Raw genomic sequence first — 24,657 nt, 5'->3', positions numbered from 1 at the left:
ATACTTGAAAAGCAGCTCTTTAGGTAACCATTTTAATTTGAAATATGCCAAGTGTTTGAGAATATAATACAGAAATTTGTTATCCCATTGCTGAAATCCAGTCATTCTTACAGCTAAATGTGACAATTATTTAACAGTACAGAGCAGCACTTGCACTGACTTTTAAGGAAGGGAGGAATCAGATTATATCCAGCTGAAACTGGAGAGGAAGTGGGAGAAGGTAGAAATTAACTACCCAAACTGGGAGGTAGTAATTGGGATTCAGTTCCCATCTTAAAGAAAATTTATCAGAGAATCTGTAATCATCATTAATATGTTGTATTTCTTGACTTTTTAAAAACAAGTGATAATAAAATAATAAAAGTAATAAACAAACAACTATGCTAAGTGTGCAGCAAGCCTTGGGGCTTTTGTTGGCAAGAGAAACTGTTGAAATACTTTTGCATTGATATTTATGTAATATCTTTTGTCTTGGGGATCCCAAACTGTATCACCAACTGCAGCATTGAAAAGCTTGTGAACAAGGCAAGCCATATGTTGTTTTGTTGACAATATCATTTTGGAAATAATCTGTAGCATTTCTAATTAGAAGTACGTAGTGTAAAGTACTTGATTTCATTAATTTGCGTTCAATACTGTGCATTCCTCGCCTAGAAACCAAAGCAACTGACACATTATAAATACGTTGTCATATAGAATAGAATAATAGAATGAGTAAATAATTCAATAATGTGTACTGCTGACTGTGTATCATATGTTTCTTTCTGAGCAATCAAAGGGCTTTACAAAGGCTGGTGGTAATAAAGAGTGCTCCTTTCAGTTAATTAGAAATATATTCTTTGTTCCTGAGATACACAATTATCCATTCATTGAATTCTACAGTTTCCTTGTGTTTAGTGCATTTTACTGCCTGTGTTTTACAGGTGAAGTAATAGAAGGCATTCACAGTCAGCGGCAAGGCAGGCACAAATTGAAGTCTCTTGATCCTCTCTCAAAACACTGAAAACATTATTCCTCTCTCTGTTTCACTGGTCAAGGAATACAGGACTGGAAGACAGGCTTCTCTAGGATGACTTGGGTCATCCTCTCCTGTCTCATGCCATCAGGGAAATACATTCTATCCTGGCTTTTGTGACTGTGACAAAGAAAGAATGAGTCACACTTCTCTGCTGGATACCAGACTCCTCATTGATACAGTTCAGGCTGCCCTTCTGAAAAAAGGCAAGGATGGTATCTTAATGGAGTTTGTAGTAGGAAAAGGCTGGTCTGGTTTGTGCTCTGGGATTAGAGGATAATGGCAGCCTTTCGCTTTCAGGTGCTGGGAATTGAAAATAAATTTACTGCTGAGTAGGGTTTTCTTACAGACTTGGCTTCAGCTCTGCACTTCCCCAGCCATGTCAAACAATACCTCCTTCAAGCTGGAAGACTCCCTTTAAAACACAAGAGAAAATAAATTCAGGAAGCATCTTTTAAGAGCATCCTGCAGACTACCTTTTAAATCAGTGCCTGAGTTTAGTTAGGTTGGTCACAGGACTGGAAGGTAGGATTAGAAGATCATTCCATAAATCCCTTTATTCCCAGCAGGATAGTGTTTCTAGCAAATGTTAGCTGAACTGTTCCTGAGGCTTTCTGATGACAGATGCCACATTCTTCTCTTGGGTTCCCCCTAAGCCTGCTCAGTGGAGCAGCTCATTGTCTCCCTTGCCGTGATTATCGGGCCATTTTGTCCCTTAATGCTTTGTATGAAGTAGCCCTGCCTGAAGAGGTGTACTAGGTGCATTATCTGTCCACAAGTCCCTGAATGTATTTGGTCCAGTTTCCTGCACTTTTCCAGTTTCCTGCACTTTTATCAGTGGATGTGCACAGGCTTCAGCAGGTCCATTAGGGAAGAGTTCAGGGAACACAGTGGTAATGTCCTCGCTCAGAGAAGTGGGAAGTCTCATCTTGTCTGAACTTCCTGTTTTCCTCCGTGACTGCACAGTGCACAGCAGGCTGGCAACACATGGGAAGTAGCCAATTCTGTAGCCAGTTTTATTCTTTCTCATTTTACTGTCAAGGGGAGGGGAATTCAGGAAAATTGTGAGGATCGCACCCACTTCCTTTCCTTGCTGCAGAGCTGCTGATACATTTTCATTTCATAATGTAAATAGTTACAGAAACAAAGCTCCACAAATGCTGAAGTGAGTCCCAGCATGTAGCACCATACATGGCAAATCTACGTGATCATGCTGCTCATCATTACTGCCTCCATCCTCCCCACTTGGCTAGTATCCTTTGGTTCCTGTCTTAAGCTCTCTCTACAAGGTTTCAGAGCATGAGATGAGCAACAAGGGGATGGCAGGGACAGGCAAGAAAATGGTGTAGAAGATAGCAGGAAGTATGGGGAAGTAGGTGAGTGACAGCATAAGGGTACAGGAACACCAGTGAAGCTGGGAAAAGCATATGTAACCACAAAAACACTGTCCTGTGGAATCTGGATCAGAATTCGCTATGACTGCATGCTGACATTTCTCATCTGTTGGCTTACAGCTGGGAAATCCACTGGCAAGGTTTGCATCACTGTCTCTAGTAGCCCATGCATTTGAAAAATCATCAAGCCTTCTAATGGTACTATATCCCTTGTCCATGAACTCGGGCTGTAGGAAGACTGGAAAGGGGAAACTAGACATTAAAATCTGAGTTTGGTTCAGTTCACTGGGCTGGAAGGGAAGTTGATGATGTCCTCATTCGCTGAACACTTCAGGACACCTGGTATACTGAATAGGCAGGGGGCTGAGGGAAGGGAAATGACAGTACAAGACTGGATTGCTGCACATGCATTTCTCACCTCTGTATTTTTTGTGCTGGTCTCTGCAATCTTTACAGGGTTGGGTTTTTAAAATATTATTTGTAACAAGTTTAACTTGGCAGTACTGTCATTTCCCCAGCCGTGTTAGAAACACCTGCCTTTGCTTTGTGTTTCTTACTTCTTCTTATCATAGAATCGAATCGTAGAACAGTTTAGGTTGGAAAGGACCTTCAAAGGTCATCTAGTTCAGCCTCCCTGCAATGTGCAGGCACATCTTCCACTGGATCAGGTTCTTTATGCTCATGGAAGCTGATGAAACTGTTACTAATGCAAGACAGGGGTTAGGACAATCAAAATACATCCAGTCTTTCTCTCTCTTTCTACTTCCTTAGATCTTACCAAACATCAGCTGTTATGTCATGGTGCTTTGTAACCTTCGTCACTTCATCCCTATATGCTTTTTCCGAGTCAGACCTGGATGGATCCCAGAAGGGGTGACAGAGCTCGCTACCAGCGTTCTAAGCATTGGCTGTTGAAAGCTGTGTCTCTGTCTATTGGGACTAAGGAGAATTTTCTGTCTGAATATACTTGACTGAAATAGGCTGGAGGGGATAATCTGGCACTAACCTCTCCTTCTCGCACCCCCCTGGTTGGAGAGTCCATGGGAACTAATAGGTCTTTTCCTGCCTAACATCTTTGATTCACAAAACTTTCTGTGGCTGACATGGTGCCAGGAGCCAGAGGGGTTATTTTGGGGCAGATTCCTTTTCATTTGTTTTGTTTTCCTCTTTCTATAGCAGTGTGGCAATCCCAGTCCTGGCAGCAGGGATGCCCTGAGGGAAGGGAGAGGAGCTGCTGCTGAAGACAGAGAATTCCTCATGGCTGCTTGTCCTCCCTTTGACTGCGGCATCAGCTGGGGGCTGGGGAGGAGAAGTGCCTCAGGCTCATTCAGAGTTGACCCATGGTTATTTTTAGCTCCTTAATGCTCTTTCCAAGCCCCTGCCTACCCTCTCCCCGCAGCCCTCCCTGGAGCTTATTTCTCTCCTCTTGGCAAAAATGTACTTCGTGAGCTACTCGGTCACAGGTTAGAAAGCACTGAAAAAAGTCAAAGGGCAAGCAACCGCGGCACTCCTCCGAGAGAGGCACTTGAAAGGCCAGGAAATGCCTGGGCCATGGGCAGGAGCCCTCCTAGCCTAGCTCTGTTTATGAAGCATGCTTGCCAGCCCATGCAGACAGGGTGATGGGGCTCAGATCTGAAAAAGCACGTGAAAGAGGCAGAGAAGGAAAGAGGAGAAGGTAAAGGAAAAGCAGGATAAAAGATGAGGAGATAGGAGAAGGAGAGCTGTGGCATACAAAGGGGACTAAATGAAGTGAAGGAGGTTGTGCACTGTTGGAGCATGACTGAGAAAAAGAGGAAACAGGAATGTAGAGCAGTTTTACTTCCCTCAGATTGCAAGCCTGGGAGATCTCTCATCAAAGGGCTTCCTCTTCCCCTGGGAGGTCCCTCCTCATCAAAGCCAGGCCCGTGTTCTACAGGTACCAGGAGAAGACACACTTGGGATGGGAGTGGAGCTGCCGGTGATGGGTGAACAGCTGGCCAAAAAGAGTGCTGTGTCCTGGCGAAAGGCAGGTCTTAAGGCTGTAGGGAGAGAATTGAGACCACCACTGCAGAGAGGCTCTCCCAGTGTTTTGCAAGAGCTGCTGCCAGTCTGCCCTGGCTCCTGGCTATAAAACATGAGGTGAGGTCTGAAGCTGGGCCCAAATTCTAGGGTCTTGGTCACAGCAGGAGTGCAGGATCTAAAACTTACCTGCACTGGTGCTGATAGAAACTGATGCATTGCCACCCAGACAATAAAGTACTGACTCCTGAGGTGCCCAGCTGTAGAGAGCCTGAGCATGGGGCACTCCAAGGGCACAAGGCATTTTGCCTGCGTGTGCTGGTGTGTCTGTCCATCCATTTATGGGTTTGGCCCTTAACACGGGCAGGATTTGAGCTTTCCAGACACCACAGGATGTCTCCTCACCATGCCCGGGAGGCAAGGTTACAGTGTACTTTCTTCCTCCTGCCGCAAAAGCTGGGCAACAGCTCCTGCAAGAGGCCGGGCACGCCTTTCCCCCATCCTGGTCCTGCTCCCTTTTCCTTTTCTCTGTGGGGACCAGGAAAGGAGCAGCTGGGTGGCTCCGTTCGCTACTGTTGCCGGGCCCGGTGTCAGCAGATGCCAGGGCAGAAATAGCCTGCTCAAAATAACAGCTCCCCCCCTGCACCATACCCCACCCCCTCTTCCCTGTAGCCCGCTCTTTACTGTAGCTGCTTCTTAGTTTTCCAAAGTCCCAGCTGTGTGTCCTTGTCTCAGGCAGGGGAAGCAAGTTGCCTGGATACAGTTCCTTTGATGAGTAGCGCAGTCCCCGTGGAAATCAGGCTGCAGTCCCTCCCCTCCCCTTCCCCACCACCGATGCGCAGTCTGAAAGATGGATTTGGGTCCCCGGAGGGCTTCTCAATGCAAAAACGGGATGGGGGAAAGACAAAGTGTCACTAATGTCAGCGTTGCCCCCTCACCCCAAAGAAATAACAAGGTGTAGGGATCACAGAGACAGGCAGGGCCAGGAAACTACTCCACCCACTGCTGGAGGCCAGCATGAGGTTTTCCAAACCTGATAAAAGAGGATCCCCCACCTGAACTGAGCCAAGAAGCCCCTCAGAAATGTGCATTATGAGCAACAGAGATTAGGACTAATTGATATGGTCCAGCAACAGCATGTCCAAGTGATCTTACCCAGCCATCAGGATAATCATTGCTCTGAAATGAAGTTGCACAGAATGGCTCAGGATTGGGAGGGGATAAAATAATTCCCACTCCACTTGGTGCGTCTTGCTTCACAGTTTTGCAATTACACAGCTTCCTTGGCACCAGGCAGCTTCCTTTGGCTGATGCTGCTAGAAAAATTGGCTCATGTGGAAAAGAGCACCGTGATGTGTTCACAGGTGTCTGAACTGTGAAGACCAGAAGAAAATGTTCACATTGTTTCAAAAGGCTTTAACTAAGAAGAATATGAGAAAGATGAAAGAGCATTTACTATCGATATCATAACAAAAAACCACTCAAATCAATCTGTTTTTGCTTGCTTTATTCCCTAATTTTCTTGATGCAAAAAGCCACACCTCCTCTATTTCAGGGTAACAAGTACATATGCTGAAAATCTACAAAGGATAATTTCCCAGAACACTGCAAGGTATCCACAAAACAGTATTCTGTAATTGAAAACTACTGTCTGTATTACTGAAAGCAGTCTTGTACTGAAGCCATCTGTCTTCAATGGTGTGTCTCCACCTCCCCCATAAGGCTCTGACATGGACCAATTCCATAGAAAAGGTAACTGGAGAGTTCCTGCTCCTGAAGTCCAATAAAGTATGTGTCTTACGCAGCAGAGTTTAAAACACAGCAGATGAAAACTAAAATACAAATATATTCCAGGACTGAAAGGACAAAAAATATCCTGAGACTAAGGCTTCTACAGGGATTGCCCTGTACAGGCAGGGCATGAGCAGAAGCTCTCTGCTGGCTGTGGTATTGCAGCATCTCGGTGGGAGGTAGGTGTCTCAGTTACACAGGTCTCACTCAGGGCCGTATGGAACCACACAAACATTTCACATTCCCCAAGAAAAGCAGTGGCCACCCACTGCAGTTTGGCGAGCACTGGTAATTCCCACTGAAAAAGTCCATTTAGCTGGCACTCATCTGCATTCTGCAGCAGTTTCAGTTTCTTAGTGCAGTTAGAGTACATTGCCTGATGCAGTGCTTTAGAATGCGCTGAGCATAACATAATTCACAGATGATAGTAGGGATTTCTGCTCCAAAAGGAATGGTTGCAACCTTTTATCCACATTAAGACAGAAAAACGCAGTCTTGGGTACTGGCATATAAGATAATCTAAAACCATCTTGGGTTTTGATAGCATCCCTGTGGGGCAACCTGATGTGCCACTAGAAACAGGCTGCAGCTATCAGAAACTCGGGCCAGCCCTGCCATTCTCCTTGGTTGCTCCCTTCAACCTATCATCGGCACCTCAATTGTCGCTTGATGTTACGTTGGGGAGTTGCAGCCAGGCAACTGTGGGTTAAGGCATTCAGCTGCATCATGCACAAGTCAAAAAAGACTAACCACAAAGCTGGGATTCATCCCTGTATACAGAATGCCACAAGTCATGCCTTCTTGCTGGCCCTTCTATTAAACCCATATGAGTATCAAGTAAGGAAGGTACCAAGACAGAATGGTACAGCACACAGCAAGTGAAAACCCCTGGAGCATTTGTCACTAATATCTTCTGGATGCTTCTAAGATAGGTGTGGTAGCTTCTCAGAGCAAACATCCTAAGGGCAGGGCAGGGAAAGGAGAAAGAGAAGATAATACAGATCCCTGGCAGGGACAAAGAGGATACACAGATGGGGGTGTGTGTCTTTTTTTAATCTCAGAAATTAGGGTTAATCAAATCAATCAAATTAATCAAAATCAGGACAATACTGATGGGATTTTTATCAGGGATGGCTCCTCTGCTCCATTTTCCTCTGCATCAGATACACTGGAATCAAGAGACCAGATGCAGATGTCACTGAGCACTGGGGTCTGACTGAGGAGGGAAGAAGGAAAAAGGGGGAGAGAAGCCTAATCACAGGTTCTTCTTTTACATTTTTTTTTTCTCTCATTCCCATTTCAAAGACAGGCAAAAAAGAGAAAGACATAGAGAAAGAGAGCGTGAATCATTTAACGTGAATTTTGCCTGAATGAGGACTGACCTAAGTGTGTGAAACAGGAAGGAAATGTATGAATAATGCAGAGCAAGGCTCTGTGCAGACGGAAGACTGTTTACAGCTTCTGAAAGCACAATCAAATAGATATGAGAAGAGTGCAAAAAGCCTGCATGGTCATCTTATGTTGAAAAGGTGTTAAAATACATTGCAGATCACAAAATAACACCTCTCAATCACTGCACCAAATTTGCTCATCTGCTCACACCAAGACAAAGAAGAGTCGATGTTGCTTTAAGTTAGAAGTAAGTGGAATTACTTCTGTGCAGGTTAGGCTTGATCTGTGCTGCGCTCAAGCCACAGTGTCTGCTATGGTAGATTAAGGCAGAAACAGAGGGGGATAACATTCCCTGATCAGCTCTGCCATGTAGCCTTTTTCACGTGTGCCTGGGAGGAGGAAACTACAGAAAAGAGATTATTTTATGAAGGTGATCCCTGACAGAATTCCTACCTGCCCCTCTCCTTGTTTACAGCTGGTGTGTGCAAGAAGCTGAACTCATTTCTTATTCCTTTTATGGGAGAAAGTATGGCTAGGAACTAGCAAACTCTCCCAGGGCGCTTGGGACAGCTGGTTTCCATTTGTGGTCCTGCCACTGGCTGGTTTTGGCCAAGCATCATAATTTTTGTGCCACTGGTGAAGCACTTTGAATTCTTCTAACAAAAAGCATCATGTAAGAGCTGGATATTCATTCTGATTATTCTAAGAAGACCATCATCATACCGTGTGGTCTCTTACATTCTGTAATTAAGGCACACTTCTGCCCTAAGGAGGGTATTCTTATTCCTTCCTTTGCTTTATACCACTTCTGGATGGAATTTGCAGTAATTTCCGAGGTAGCCTGTTGGATCCCCTCCACATGTCTGGTCCTTTTCCAAATCACAGCCCATGAGTTCATCTGAGTAGTGATGGGGGACTCTGGGTGTGTTGTGTGCCTCAAGAATTCAGTAGCAGCAGAACTCACACAGTCATCCATAGCTGCTGAAGATTTCTCAGAAAGCTTTAAGAGGCTGATGTAGTGAATGACACTGCTATGTTAGACTAGCAAGAGATATAAAACAACATTACATGGGTTTATGGAGGTGACTGGAGGATGTTCATATGCTTACCTGGCAGTCTGAAGAAAGGCAACTTGAAGAAAGGCAACTTAAAGAAAGACCCTAGGGAGAAATAGAAGGAATGTAGGGTGCAAAGCAAGGGCACTAAGGGCATAAACCAAGGGAGATTAAGAAAAAATTCTGGATTGAAAAGAAACAGAAAGGGGGAAGAGGCAGAGTCTTTGAGGACAAGAGTATAAGAGATGTGAGAGCCTTGAAAAAGAAAGAAACTCTTTGTGGAATTATCCTGTTTGTAACAGGAATACTCTTTGGGTGCAAATAGGCATTCTCATATCCAGCCTTGTCTACCTAGCTGACCCAGGATCACATGGAGCAGCCTGTGAAAAGCCCTACTGCATACAGAGACACACACAGTTTTAAATACAGCACTACAAGCAGCCAGCATGCAGGAGAAGTAGTGATGTTGATGCAATGCAGTGATGAAAATAAACATACTTGCTACTTCAGCAATGGAAAAGGCACATTCCACCTTCTGCCTCCTAGAAATCTGCTGCAGCCTTTCATCAGCCAAAAGAAGCAGTGGACCTGAGTTAAAACCAGGCTGCTTTTGGTTCCTCACCTCATGCTTACCCATTTCCCCTTAGTGCCAGGGAAAAAGGAAAGGCCGGCAGAGATTGTCATGTTTTCAATACACTGCATTTCTATGGTATTAAAGTGCCCTCTATTCGCTTTTTATCTTTTCACCTTGAAATGGGAGCTGCAGGTGCTTGTATGCCGTTTAACTACTGCACATAATGAAAAGTGACAAGGCAGTTCAATCTCTGGGGTCCTTTCAGTCCACAGGCTCCCTGCTGTGAAACGCAGCAAGGTGGGCACTGGGTTTGCTATTTTTCCCTAAGTTGTTCTGATGTACCTCCTCCCGGAATTGTACCGATGCCCCTTAACTCATATCATGCAACTCCCTTGGCTGCATCAATGAGCATTTACTTCTGGTCACTTGGTAATCTGAGCTCCTATCAAATCAGTAGCCAAAATATGAAAAGGTTCCCTGCTGTGGTGTTCATGGCACTGCAAACTGTCTGTGGATGTTTAATAGGTGATTAGAGGACAGGTCACACTCTTCTCAGTTGGGCTTTGAGCCCTTTTGAGGGAGGACGATTTGAAGGATGGTGATTAGTGTCTTTTGAAGACAAAGACAACAAGCTTTAAGCCTGAATTAGCAGCTCTAAAATGCAATGAGCTCAGCTATTTCTGCTGACTGTGTGATGCTGCAAAGAAAAATCATGCCAGTAGCAGACCTGGTGTAGAAATTGCTTGGGATTTCATGACATCTTCCCCTTTCTTCATAGCAATATACTCCTACTTTTCTATGCTCTGAGGAGTTGTAAAGAAGCATTTCTCAAACATTCAGATACGCTGGCACAATGTCGTGATCCTGGATACATCATACCCTTTTCTCTACTCCTACAACTATTTTATAGTTCATATTAGTTGGCTATAAAAGCATGCTGAGGAACAGTGAATCCAGCTTTTGTAAAGGAGGGACAATATCACCAAATCTACTTCTGCATAAATGAAGAACTGCCTTGAGACCATCTCCTGTAAATGAAGATGTATTACACTGAATCCAGGGGCTTCCACACACATAAGATCATTGAATCTGCACCTCTCATAAATGGGAAAGCATAGACAGACTTGAGTCAGGAAGGTCTACCATGCAGAGTCCACAATCCCTATGCATTGAGCCTGCCCTTGTCTTCCCAGATCTAATGTTGAACTGAACTGTATGCATCCCTGTGTTAGCTAGTGAACCATATGGTTTCCAAGTCTTACATATATGAAGGCCATGCTGAATCATCTCAACATACATGAAGAGCCATATTCTGTCAGTTTGCTCTAAAAGCAGATGAACCTCATTCTGTCCAACATACACCCACTTTAATGAAGGTTGAGATATTGATCTCCCCAGTAAATCAAGGTGAGATCTATAGATCCCTCCCAGTAAATGATGGTGACTGTATTGATTCTCTCCTTCCCACCCCCCATAAGTGAAAGCAAGACATATTAGTTCCTCCCCATTAAATGAAAGTGAGCTGCATTGAGGCCACCCCCATAAATAAAGGGTGGGCCATGCTGACTTAGACCTTAACCACATAAATGGAGGTGAAATGTATTGATTCCATCTTCTGTAATTGAAGGAGCGCTGTATTATGGTCCTCCTTCCAACATAAATGATGGCAAAGCATATTGATTCCATCATTCTTCAAGTGAAAGGTGAGTTTTGTAGAATATCCCCAAAATAAGGAAGGAAAGCCACACAGAACTTAGCATCTCATTCAAAAATTTGACTGTTAGGTACACATTGAGGCTTTTACTGCATTTGGGTGGCAGTAACACAGAGACATGTTACTGCTTAAAAACTCTGGCACAAAATGAAGTGATAAAGTACCAAGGCTACAGCAAAGGAACGTGATGGCTAAACAGAAGGCCTCCTGAGTTCTGGTCCTTGTGTCCATGTAGACCACCTGCATTTAGGCAGCCTTCCTGGCTTTTCTGTGCCTGGTCTACCTAGTAAGGGTAATGATCTTCCTCTGACATTAGGTGGTAGAATAAATTTGCTCATGACAGTCTACAGTGTTCTGTTGGTTGATGGGACTATCTGAGTTCTGGAGACAACAGTGAAAGTGGATGGAATGGTATAAGGCAGAATGGTTAAAAAATAAGGTATAGTGTATATGCTTAGTATATATGCTGTGTGCCTTAAGAGAAGCCAGGCCTGTACACTGCAGAGAAATAATTAGCAGCAGCTGCCTGGAGCCTGTGGTGATTTTTGCTCTTTAATTATTCCTGCTCTTTTCAATGAACAGCACTGGTTTTAAATAGCCTTTGCTGATGGGAAAGTTACAAAGGTACATTACCTCAAAGCCATGCACTAGTTCAGGAATTCAGTCTTTTGGACTGTCACTGTTGGAAACAAGGCAGCTGGGACAGTGCCCATCTGCAAAGCCAAACACTCAGATTCAGCTTCACTCCTCCAGGAGATCATGATCAGCCCTCAGCCCAGCAACATCACAGAACCCAGGACCACGCAGGGACAGCTGCTGGTGGTATAAAGAGGGGTGCCAACTCCTTGCTTCTCCAAGGAAATATATTCATTTTTCCCCACAGTACTCCATTGCACACTTGTTGTCTTTTGTTACCTATTACGCATATCATAATCCTTGGGGAAGCTGCAGCAGACAAGTAAAGACGAGAGAACCAACAGAGCCCTGCAGAGAGACCTGACTACATCTTTCTTCCCAATTTGTCCCAGCAGTAGCAACAAGATAAAGAAAAGAAAAACAAACAAAAAACCAACAAAGTGAAGTCATAGAATCACAGAATAGTTAGGGTTGGAACAGACCTTAAGATCATCCAGTTCCAACCCACCTGCCATGGGCAGGGACACTTCCCACTAAACCATGTCACCCAAGGCTCTGTCCAACCTGAACACCGCCAGGGATGGAGCATTCACAACTTCCCTGGGCAACCCATTCCAGTGCCTCACCACCCTCACAGTTAAGAACTTCCTTAGATCTAACCTGAACTTCCCCTGCTTAGGTTTGAAGCCATTACCCCTTGTCCTATCACTACAGTTTCTGATGAAGAGTCTCTCTCCAGCATTGTTGTAGACCCCCTTCAGATACTGGAAGTCAGGCACATGCAGGTGACACGAGGCACTTAGAGTCAAGAACAAATCCCTTAAAAATCCATGCACAAAAAAATCATTGTCACTTTTTTGCCCAGTGTCGCAGGAAAGAAATGCACCTCTGGTACCATGTTGTGTGATGAGCCAGCAGAGTTACAGTGTCTTGTAGTTGGTTGTCATGCATCTACCTGGCACCTCCTCCAAGATATACAGGAGTACAGATGCAGAGAAGGGAAGAAGAGATGGACAATTAAAGGAAAGTGTAATTACTCTGTGGGTCTGCAGCAGTATACATCCAAGAAGGACCCTATGCATTTTATGCTGGTCATATTCTATGAGACAATCATGAGTACTGCAGGCTTTGATCTTTTCTTTAGGATGAAATAGAGAGGTATATTTTACCATGTGTTTCTTAACATATTATAATGTATCTTAAGATAAATTACAGAAAACAAGGTGTGATAGCTTGTATGTGAGTTAGCTGTTCCTGGTAAACCTTGTGTTCTTCCCAAGTGGGTATTTCCAAGCATACTGCTTTGCCCAGGACAGACTTTGAAAATGCCATTCAAGTGCCAGGCCCCCTAAGCCCATGAATTGAAAAGCCCAATTTCTTTGCAATTCTCTCATATCACCAGCTGTCTAAAAACCTCTCTGAGAGGATTTAGATTGGATTTTGTGCTGATTTTATACAGTTGTCTTATGTCTTCCCCATGAGTGGTGAAAAAGATTTGTTCTATACAGCACTGGGGATGCAAATATCATTCTTGTCTCACTGCATCGTTTTAAAGGAGGACCAGACAGTTGCTATGGCAACAGCACATCTGAGCCAGCTGTAGTTGCCATGGAAACAGAAACGATGGGAGCCAGGAAAAATAGTCCCAGAGGACAAACCATTTTAAAACACACACAAAAATTCCCTTAAACTAAAATAAAATCTTGCTTTGAAATTCTAGGGCCTCAGAAACAAGGAGCAAACCAGAGGAGAATGCAAACACCCTCTCATGGGCTTGCTGCTTTCTGGTTTTATGCTTTTGAGAGACAAGGGAGAAGTTACTGGAAGTGATCCAGTGATTGCTAGAAAGGGGGTGAAAGAAAACTCCACCATACCTTTGGCCCGTCCTGCTGACCCTGTGGGAATGCGAATGCTCTGCATTGATAGCTCTGCGCCACAGAGGCACAAATCAGTAAGCCAGTCAGGTATTCCTCTCATTCACAGCAGGCTTGCCTTCTCTAAAGCTAACCATTCTCCATACAAGTGCTCTCAAATAGTGAGATTCTATCTTTGGAGACGCTTTAGTCTCTGCAAGAGGCATAGTTTTTATCATTAAAAAGGCAGAAAGATGCACTGTCTGAGATGTCCAAGGCTTAAGTCTGGGAATTTCAAGCAATGGCTGGATGCCTGGCAGCACTGTGACCTGAACTCTGGCCTTCAGGGATGGGCCAGTCTGTTTGATAGGTACCAAACAGATCAACCCACAACATCCTACATCTCACTGAGGTCTTCTGTTACTGTTTATCTGTAACTCCTTTTTTTTTTTTAACTTTAACATTACAGTTTAGCAGAAGAATTATTAAAATGAGAAATGAATGATGCTGTAGAAGAGAGGAAGGCAAACAGCTTCAGCATCCACACAGAGATGTGTGAATTTGGTGTCTCTTGAGAATGTAATAGGGCAAACACAAGGGCTGAGACTGGGAGTGGGGGAAGAGAAGAGAGCAGATGGAGGGAGAAGCTGACAGGAATAAATGGAGTAATAGGGGAAGGTGAGGTAGGAGAGCCTCAAACTGGGAAATGATAGGGATGTAGGAGGATGCTAGAGCAGAATGTGTGTGGTAAAAATAACAAGCAGTGAGAAGGTGATCAGGAGAGCAGGTAAAGCCTGAGGTAAAGAACAAGGATGGAAGCAGGCAGAGATGAAACAACAGAGGGTAGTGGGATGGCAGACCACAGGATATGAGGGTGGGCAAGCTGAGGGCAATAGAGTTGGCACAGCAGTATGGGACAGGACAGGGTGGGAGGTGAAGCCTTGCTCAGTAAGTACAGGGGCAAGGAAAAGTGAAGAGAAGCAGGAGATATGGAGGCCAGATAGGGCAGAAGATGGTCTGTAGGGTAACATGCTTTCTGTTTGTAGTATTCCTGTACTTCAGCAGATTTCCTTGGCTTTTCTAGAATCCCTGCATGTGTCTAAACTTCTGTTACCTGGTTCACTCATCACACTATGGGGAGCACTGCTTAATCCAATGCAGTGTTGTACTTACACTTTCCAAGTACTTATTTCCTTGCCCTGTATCGACAGCTAATGTTATCAGATCTTTCGATGCTTTCAAGGTGCAAAATGTCATTCATTTCTTAACAAAAGCAGACTTAGAAAAGCAGTTCAGCATCTCAGGTGCCTCTGAACTGTCAATACATTTTCTGCCTTCTCATTTTGTGATCACAGTTCCTGCCCTTTTGCTTCAGTCTCACTCCTTTCTTTATGTCTATAAACAAGGGAGATGGGTGCTGCAGTCTGCACTCACCTGTAATTTCTATTGAAGCCAAGGGAATCTGGATGCATGTAAGTAATGGGACTGGAGGACTTGGCTAAGGATTCCTGCTTAAAGAAATAATAAACTGCTCACGTTTGCTGAGAAGGAGAAAGAAAAAAGTCTTTATTCAAAATGTAAATCTCTTCCTGCTGAGGAGCGAACCCAAAAGTCAGCCTTCAGGATATAAATATTTATGCCTTTTGCATAAACAGCAGATGTAACATTTCCAATTAACTGTCGATCTTTCCATTTCTCTGGCTGCTGCTGCTTTCTCTCACAATATCAGAATGAGCAGTCCGCTTGATTTGCCTGAGCTCAGATCTGTCACAAATTTCCACAGTCAATAAGATGAAGTTGCTCCTGAAAATGTTTATTTATCAGAGCCTAACAATTTCCCTCTGTTTTTTATTCTTTGTATGCAATGTAAAATGAATTCTATTCTGCTGAAAGATGTGGGATTCACAGCCCAGATAAGAGAGCAGAGAAGGCGCAGAAGCAGGCATAGGTGAGAGTATGTGCTCAGCCACTGCACCACACTTCAGCACAGCCCTAGAAGCCCTTATGGCATGAGAGATGCCAGTCTCTGACCCATTTGGCCCCTGGCCTTTCTATCAAGGCTGCCAGCCTGGGGCCGAGTAGGACTGAGTGTAGGAGGTTTTATGATGTAGCCACCTGCTCATGAGGAACTGCCTCCATCACTTCTTCAGTGTCAGCTTTCTCAGGTGTCTGACATTCAATCTTGCTAATGGCAGCCTCCTGCTTCCACAGCTTCTTTCTCTCTGGGAGAAAGTGTGAACCATGCAAGCAAGAAAATGAACCCTACTAGAGGCTGTAAACATCAGTTTTCACTGGCATCATTCCTACAAAGCAGATTTTTCTGGAGCACTGGAAGGAGCGCAAGAACAAAAATCAAGAGCAGAGAAGCAGTCATAGGTAAAAAACATGCCAGAAGGCAGGTGCAAGCGGAAGGAAAGGCATTTTGTCTGGTGATAGGTCATAAAGTGGAAAGCCCTCTCTTCCCTTCTCCTGAGGATGCTTCTGCATGTTCTGCTGTCCTCTGACCTGTCCTGCAACACCATGAAGTTTAGCTCAGCGTCTTGTCATTTCCTGGCAATCCAAAACTCGGCTGGGTATTGCTTCAAACCAGGAGCTGCTGTTCAGCTTATCCAGCTTCCACTGGGGTCTCAGGTGAAGAGCTCTTGGCCTTCCTGCTTACAGGGAAAGCACTGGCCTGGGACCTGACAGCAAGCCTGGGATTGGGATAGGGCTTCGTGCTGGTGGCTGGCTTAGAGCAGGAGGTCAGCCTTGCTCTTTACCTTCCTCAGGAGCTGCATCCAGGGCCTGCAGCTCTGGCAGGTGCTGTTGCTATGGGAACTGGCTCTGCTTTAAAACCATCTATGTGGCAGTGCAGGGATGGAGGCATCTGCAATCCTTAGCTTAGGGGTGCACCCTCCTCACACAATCCTGCTCCCTGCTTTTCTCCAGATTCCCAACACTTTGAGACATATTTTTGCCCTCTCCCAGGGTCTTCTGTTTGCCACATCCTGCCTGGCTCTGGATTCTCACTGGTGTGAACAGCTGGCCTGTCACATAGAATTAGAAATCATCAAACTCAGTAAAAAGGGTCCAAATTCACAAGTAACTGGATGTTTAATTGCTTAGTGAGGAAAATTTTTACTCTGCTCTGTGCTGTGCCCAAAAGGTGTGTATAGTAGTTCTTGTTTATATTCATGTATAGTCTTGACTCAAGCTTCTGTGACCAGTGATGAGGTTATCTGCACTGCAAAACCCCAAATAATCACCAGTGTTTGCTTCAGGTGAGCTAACTGAAATGCATTTTGATTGCAAGTAGAAGCTAACTTTGCTTGTCTCACTGCAGTCCCTTGCACGTGTGGGGTTCCTATCAGCAGTGCAGCAGGAGTACTGAATTAGCTGAAGCTGGTACTGGCTGCCTGCTACCTTCCTCTTCTTTGTATCAACCTTCCTGCTTGATCAGTTACATCTAAAAGAACCTGAGGTAGCGCCAGCAAAATATCCAGGCTTTGTTTTCCCACCAGGAGCAAGAGTCTGGGTAGCACTAGGATTGACTGGCTCCTCTGTCATGCCGTGTCCTTTCTGGGACTCACACTGTTGCTCCTGCCTGGAAAGCTGCACGGGCACAAGGCAGCTCTACCAACTTTCTTAAAGTGGATCAATGCAGATTAACAATTTAGAATGGAGCAGTCTTGACAGGAGACTGAAAGTCAGTGTTCTTAACCGCAAGCATTTCTTTCTTCTTTCTGGTCCAGCCCCCTTGACGGTGGCTGACTGTCTGGTATTTCTCCTGAGTTTTCAGTGCTGGTTGAAGAGGCTCCCTGGTTTAATGGCATTCATTAATCATACAACAATGCAACTCTGCAGCACCACAGCTCAGAATCCAAGTTACATTACTGATGGGTGTTGGCCCAGCTCCTCAGGTTGAGGGTGCTCTAAGGTCAAGCCAGATACTTCAGGCTCAGTGTGCATTCCATATATAATACAGGACACCCAGGGTTGAGGCAGCTTGTTCAGGCACAGGAACAGACTCAGCTGAGTGTGCTGAATGCTCCAGGTCATGAGTCACTCCTGGGGCTGAGGCAAAGGGAACTAAGCCACTGTCACACTTCCTGGATTTGAAGGGGATCTGCGTGCTGCAATGGTCCTCCCAAGAAGCGTCCTCATCTCTATCAGTTGTGGCAGGTCCTTACTGAGTCCAGGATTTCAGTCTCTCATACTGCTGGCTGCTCTTCCAAAAGCGGATTATCTTCCTGTGCACTTTGTTCTCTGTGTTTTCCCTAGAACAGTTTGCCAGGTTGTTGCCACGGTGTCCAGTTTTTCCAGTGCTGAAGGGCCCGAAGTCAGTACTGTTTTATCTCACATGCCTTGTGGATGCTGCAATGACCTTCAGGCACCGTCAGAAGCAACCTCCCAGTCTATCCTCCCCCTCCTAGCTGGACACAAAAGCAACTGCAGAGCCTGTGGCTACAGTTTGCAGGAATGCACTAACAAATGGCCTTCAAGGGCTTCCTTAATCACCCTTCCCTAGTTCTTTGGTTGCCAAGATGGTATTCATAGGAAAATGTCAAGGCCTGATCCCCCACAGACCCCCAGTAAGATAACTAAGTGCTAGACACTCCCAGATTTGCTTTATGAATCTTGTTTTGAGGCCTCAGGTAAGCATTAATGCATGCATCATGGAACAGCACACTGGTAACTTTCATCTAGTGTGAGACTGCAGTTGTCTTTCTCACTATTTAGGATACTGGATCCTTCGTGTTATCATAATCCTGTGCTTCACAGTTGTCAAAGCCTGACTTAGCCCTAAGCTCTTGCTTTGGGAAGCAGTCGGCTCCTGTCAGGAAGGCTCCTCCACAAATTCCTAGAAAGTGGAATTTGAGTAAGTGACCAGAATTTTATCCTGACACTGTCTTCAAGGCCCCTGATACAGCTGAGAAAGTGCACTAATGCAGAAGCAGGTGAGATATGCCCTTTCAGAGCTCCCATGTAGCCTCAGAGAGACCTTTAAGGAAGGTCCCCTTTGAGAAAGACATAGGGTGTTTGTGCATTACATCATCCCCTTGCACATATGCTCACAGACTATCTGGATTACATCATTCTTCCCAGATTTTAGACTACATTTCAGTAGCCAGGCCCTTGAATTTGCACATTAAACAGCAAGACTCACTGAGCTGATTCTCTGGAGCCCTACTGATGCATAAGACATCCTGCTTTTTCCCTGTCTTCCATGTACCCCATTACTTTCCCCATCTGTGTCAGGCAGAATGATTCAGCAAACAGATATGCTTATTGTTGGCAGGTAGTCCAGGCATTTAGCTTGATAGCAGCACTGAATATTGTATGTTCTTTTATTTATTTTGCCTGAGTGCAAATTTGACTACAGGCTGTTCCATTGTCTATATGATATTTTGTCCAACCTTCCAGCTTCCTTTTAGAGAGGAAGCTGCCTGCAGGTGCTGCAAACACTTTTTGTTCCTTTATGACTAGAAGAAACTACTCTATTCCTCTAAGGCTTTTAGTCTGACTTGGTTCTGGCTCGCCCACCTGCCTGCCTTCTCTGGAGAAGTGGCAGGTGACTATTTTCAATAATTTACCTTAGAGCTGTTCTGTCATCCTGCTATTTATTTCTGACATAAATTATGCCCAGAGGTTAGGAAGCTCTTATCTTCCCACTCACAGAGGAACTGAAGGAAAATATTCTGCAGGGCAGAGAGGCATCTTTGGGTGGTTTGTAAATATTTCCAGAGGCAGACGTACTGGGGAGTGAAAAGAGCTGTAGTCCCTACCCTGTTAAGTATCGCCTGATATAACCTGTATCTTCTAGGTTATGCAACAGGGAGTAATTGTGCTCACGCAGCCCCCTCTTCCTACTGTGATTTACATCCAGCGTCTGCGAGATACACCTGCTAGTGCTTCAAAGCATGAAAAGGAAATAATAAAAAAAGGCCTTGAGAGATGATAGCTTGCTCCTCACACAGTGATTTGACTCATTAAAATCAGTGACTTCTCTGGGATTTGGATCAGACCATAAAAGCACAAGCCCCGAGAGCTGGACTGCAGCCAACTAACTTAAGAGAAGCAGAATTCCAAGCAAATGAGTTTTCATTTTTAATTCAAAAGCTAAATAAAATTGAACTGCAGTGCATTTGGATGGGATAGCTCCAAGAAAAATCCAGGGAACTGAAGGAAGTGATACTTGTGGTGTGTTTGCATCTTCTTAGCTGTACCCTAAGGGGCTAGTTGCTCCACAAAGCAATATCAATTATCCAGCAACGGACGCTACTGCTCTTATTGCTATATGCCTAAATGCTCACTGTAGACCAGGACTCCAGCAAGCTGGACAATAGACAAGTAGAGAGCAAACAGATGGTCCTTGCCTTCCACAGCATCTCAGAGACCAGATTTACCATCTTCTGCTCCGAGTTTGCTGATGCGTGTTGCACCACACAGAGTGGCATTGTTTTTTCCCTGTTGAAGTCAATTAGGTTCTTAGTGCCCCAGGGAGGTGACACAGAGGTTTGTGCTGCTTGCTTTGACAGAAGATGTAAAACATAAGTTCTGGTTTTGCCACAGATTTCACTACGTTTTGTTGAAAAATGCCTGCAGAAGCTTATTCAGCATGAGGGTGAACCTGATTGTATGGTATAGGCTTGTTTACTAAATGCAGCATAGCCTGCCTGAAGGTCAAGTGGGCACTGCGTACCAGGGCTCCCTGCCCAGGTCTAGGTAGAAATGGAGAATGAGCCCTCAGTATCTCAGTGCTTCAGGAGTGTGTACTTTCCTTGGAAAGGTCTCTTTTTCTGCATCTTCCTCTTTTTTTTTGTTCTCCCCATGCCCTGATTTCCCCCTTTCCTCTGCCACCTCTCTTCTTTTTACTTTTCTAATAGCATCACCTGGTCACCCTCTGCAGATAACTCCTCTGGAGAACTGCAGACTTACAAAAGTAACAGTTGTAAATCTCTCCCTCTAACTCTCTTGGTTTGTGGAGTGCACAAATATACTTTTAACTATTCAATTTTATTTGGGGGTGGGGGGGTGGGGGGGTGGGGGGTGGTGGTGTTACTGTGCTCCTTGTATTCAGGTAAGCCATACTTAACGTTCCTCCAGACCCAGCCAGAAAAGGAAGTTCTAGAAATCCCGTAAGAAAAAGCTGTCCTTGTTTCCAACTTCTCCTGTCAAAACCTCTGCCAGTGTGAGGTAAAACCCCCAGTAATGACCAAAGAAAGGAGAGGAGCAGGAAAGCAGCTCAGAAATCTGAGAGCAGCCCTGGCTCTGCTGCAGCAGCTGGAAGTCATCTTTGACAGGGACAGGGAGAAATCAGACAGAAATGGGGATCTCAAGCAAGCAAACAAACAAATCAACTAAATGAACAGACTGGGTGATAAAGTAGAGCTGAGAATCGGTAGCTAACGAACACATCTCTGTTGCTGCACTGCTTTCTCCTGGGTGGAAGGGGAGTCAATTACCCATCTTCCAACAAGCTATTGATCAAGCTGCTGCCATGTATTGAATTGGAGCCCTGGCTGCCCTGTGTGTGGTTCTTTGATTTTCTCTCCCTCTGTAGCAGCACGTGGATGGAAGCCAGATGAGCCAGCACAGGACTATCGATCAATCCGCCTCCCTCCTCCTCCTCCTCCTCTTCTTCACCCGGTCGCCATGACAACTACGGCTGCTGCAGCAGCAGCAGCACTGTTTACCTGGCCCATTTATTTTCCTCTTCAGTATCTTTCCCTTCCCCCCACCATTCTCACCTTGTCATGATCTTGGCAAAGCACTCAGCAGTTGTAAAAGGGGTGAGTTTTTATGACTCTGAGGACAAGGCAGTTCTTGGCTCTACTTTATCACCCAGTTTGTCCATTTAGTTGATTTGTTTGTGAAGAATCATTGCCTATAAACAAGAAATATCTTGGTCACCAACTAAGTCATGCTCCACGACGGAGAAGGACCTGGCATTCCAAGTTCTCCTTCATATGGTTTAAGTATGCCTGTATTAAGACCCACGTCTTCTTCTTATATATCGCCCTAGTGTGGCAACAGAGAACTTATTCTAGGTATGCCATCATTTACCAGCTGTTAATCTCACACAACCCCTGGGATGGTATAACATAACCATTGGGTGCACCAGACTTCCTTTCAGATCTTCAGTCACACTTGTAACTTCTGTTGAGAGCACTGTGTCCTGCGGGGGCCAGCTGCTGTGGAAGGAGCCATGGAGCAGGCCCGGGGTCACCTCCCAGTAGAAGGCCTTTGCAGTATGTTCACCATAGCTTCCAGCTGCATATGCTGAGCAGTTCCGTTCCTGGCTTTGCCCTGTTCTACAATGCTTTCCATCATCCCCACAATCTCCCCAAGTGCCAGCACAGTCTTATTCCATCTCTTTCCTCATACTGCTTTCACTGCCTGACATCACCTTCATGCTCTTCAGGAGGATGACAGACATGCTACAAAGATCAAACAGTAGATAAATGACAATGTTTAAGGAGTACCCCATTTCCCCCCCCTGAATGTTTTATTTGGTGTGCTGAATCATCCATCTGCAGAGTCTCAGTGTAGGATTCTCTACTGTAAAACAAAAAAGCTTTGTGCAGGGGTATGTAATATAAGATATACAAAAAAAAAAAGATACTTCTTAAAGTACAATACAGGTGTCCACTTTGTCACAAAGGTCTTCCTGGATTCCATTTAATTGAAATTCTTCACCTAGGCCTTACATTCCTGATTCTTTCCACAGTAAAGCCATCAAACCCTTTCAGGAGACTCACAGTTTTCATTATAATTGAGTATGATTGATCCAGGATGTAAAAGATCACTTGATGGTATCAAGTACAGATTATCCTTCCTTGAAGCAGAAAGCCACGGGATAACCTGTGGAATTTGCTACTGTGTGATATTAGGGAAGCAAAACCTGTATTTTGAAGAGAAAACAGACATCTGTAATGAAGAGAAAGGCACTGGCAATTTGATGCAAGAAAGTTTCGACCCCCAGTGCTGGGAGGCACAAGAGGAGTGGGGTGAGTGCCGAGTCCTGCTTCATCCTTCTGTTTTGTTTATCCTAGAACAGTGCTATGCTGGGAGTGTTACAGAGCTATCATCCCTTCCTCTGGACAGTTTGGCAAGTCTTACTCCGTCAGACACGTTACCAAGCTCAATTAGCTAGGAGTGTCTCTTTTATATAGGAGCTCGGATCTGAAATTGTCAGGGCGATAGATTCCTTCAGAACAAGCAAGTCTTGGACAGACTCTGCAAAATGAGGCTGGGTTGGATGCCCAACCACCACCCCATGTGAGGCCCTGGCCTCACTTGGGGATGATTAATTCAGCGTACCAAGAGCAAGAGGGTATATTTGACTGGCTAGAGCAGTGGCCTGATGCGCAATGGCAGGAAGCATGATACTAATGCAAATGGTTACTACTTATTAACTAATTAATTTGTTGTTATGCCCATAAGGCACTTAACACTTTCCAGGCACAGAAGAGAGCCCAGTCCCTGCTCTCAGGAATAAAAGCTCTAAAAGGGCAAGCACTGAGGAATGGTGAAAGAAAAACAATTAGTATAGATGGGGTGTAATAAGAAGAAACACATGTTTTTGCAGTTAAAATGTATGTCTGGTTTTGCAAAGAAAGATGGTTTATGTGATCACAAAATATTTGGCAGGGGGAGCATGTATGATATCATATGTCTGTCAGATGCATGTATAATTTTTGATGCATTGGTCAACTAAAATTTGGATGGGTGAGAAGCTGGCTCAGACATACTTAATTTCATTAAAATAAAAAGCCAAGAGAAGAGACAACCCTTTTCTTCAGCCCAGAAGACAGCTGCAATAGGAGTTTGTATTTTGTCAGGCTTCAGAAAATTCACATGGGCTGCTGCAGCTCTTAAAAACAGTAAGAAGAAAAAGCTTTAATTGGTGCTTGAAGTCACACAAACCTGCAGGAAATCAGATTACCTTAGCTGCAGGGAGGTGACATAGGTATAGATGCTGCTACAAAAGGTGGAAGTAGGAAGAGATATGTGTTGGAGAGTGTGAAAGACTGTGAGGAGACTGGCGTGGCTGGCAACAGCTCATATTACTGGTGGAGGAGACACATACTGGAAAAGATGGATGTGCAGTATTGCGCAGGTGACTTTTGTTATAACAAGCTCCTTGCACTCCATGTTAAGCCGGCAGTAGTGGATAAATTCAAGACAGGAACAAGCAGATACAGTGTGGCGCAGAGATGACCTTTGTAGCTTCATTTGCCGTGTACTGTGGAGTGTAGAGGTTCACACTGGGCCTGAGATGTGAATGTTATAGTGATAAAGATAAGAGATGCAGAGCCCTCAATATGACAGCTGTAAGAGAAAGATCTTGTGAATACTGTGAAGAAAAATTAGTCTACCTATAGATGGGATGGACAGAATAAGAGAGAGGAATTGTAATGTCTAAGCCACACAGGCTGGCTGTGGAGTCAACTATAAGTAAAAGGAGAGCAGTGACGAGCGTGTGTAAAGGATGATTAGGATTTAATTTTTATCCAGAATCTTAATTAATGCCAAGATGTGCAAGAGGGAGCATGTATTCAGGACAACAAAGGACAGCCTGACCCAGTTGAGCCCATCTATTCTGGAAAACATTAAGGTTTCAATAAACACACATTGCTCTGTTGTTTCATCAGACGTGCCGCTCTGGTGTGTATCATATGATATGGCAGTGCTACAGCCAGGCGAGGAGCAGAGCAGGCTATAATTTCCTGGTCATATGTAACTGGGTGGGGAAGCGCCTGATCCTTGGGGTGAGTAATGCTGGAATCGCACCATGTGGCACCCTGCTCTTTGCTGTTCCAGGCATTGGAGGTGTTGCTCTTGCTATTCAGGAAGGCGTTCCCCAGGGCATCGGCGCGCTCCTGCGCTTTTCTACACTTACAACACCCTCGTGTAACCCGTTTCGCTGCACACACGGATCCTTTCTCACATTCCCTGCACTGGGTCGCAGTTCCTCGGGTCCAAGCAGGAGGCCAGGCCAGGGCCACACCGTGGTGCTGAGATCCAGACGATGCACAGGCCGTGCGGCATCTGTTTTGGAACCGCTCCAGACGATGTCCCGGGAGGCGGGATGACACCCCAGGCGGGCCGGCCCTGCTTACCTGCGCCCCGTTCCCTCTTCCCGCCGGGCCCCCGCCGCCGCCGCGTCGCCTGCGCGCACTGGGCCCGGCCCACACCAGCCGGCTCCGGCTGTCCCGCCAACGACGCCGGGTGAGAGCTGGCTCGGTGTTT

This window comes from Pezoporus occidentalis, unplaced genomic scaffold (assembly GCF_034315485.1).
Source record: "Pezoporus occidentalis ecotype Australia unplaced genomic scaffold, CSIRO_AGI_Poc_V1 ctg47, whole genome shotgun sequence".
Taxonomy (NCBI): Eukaryota; Metazoa; Chordata; class Aves; order Psittaciformes; family Psittacidae; genus Pezoporus; species Pezoporus occidentalis.
The sequence above is the reverse complement of the archived record's forward strand: the minus strand, read 5'-3'. Positions refer to the sequence as shown.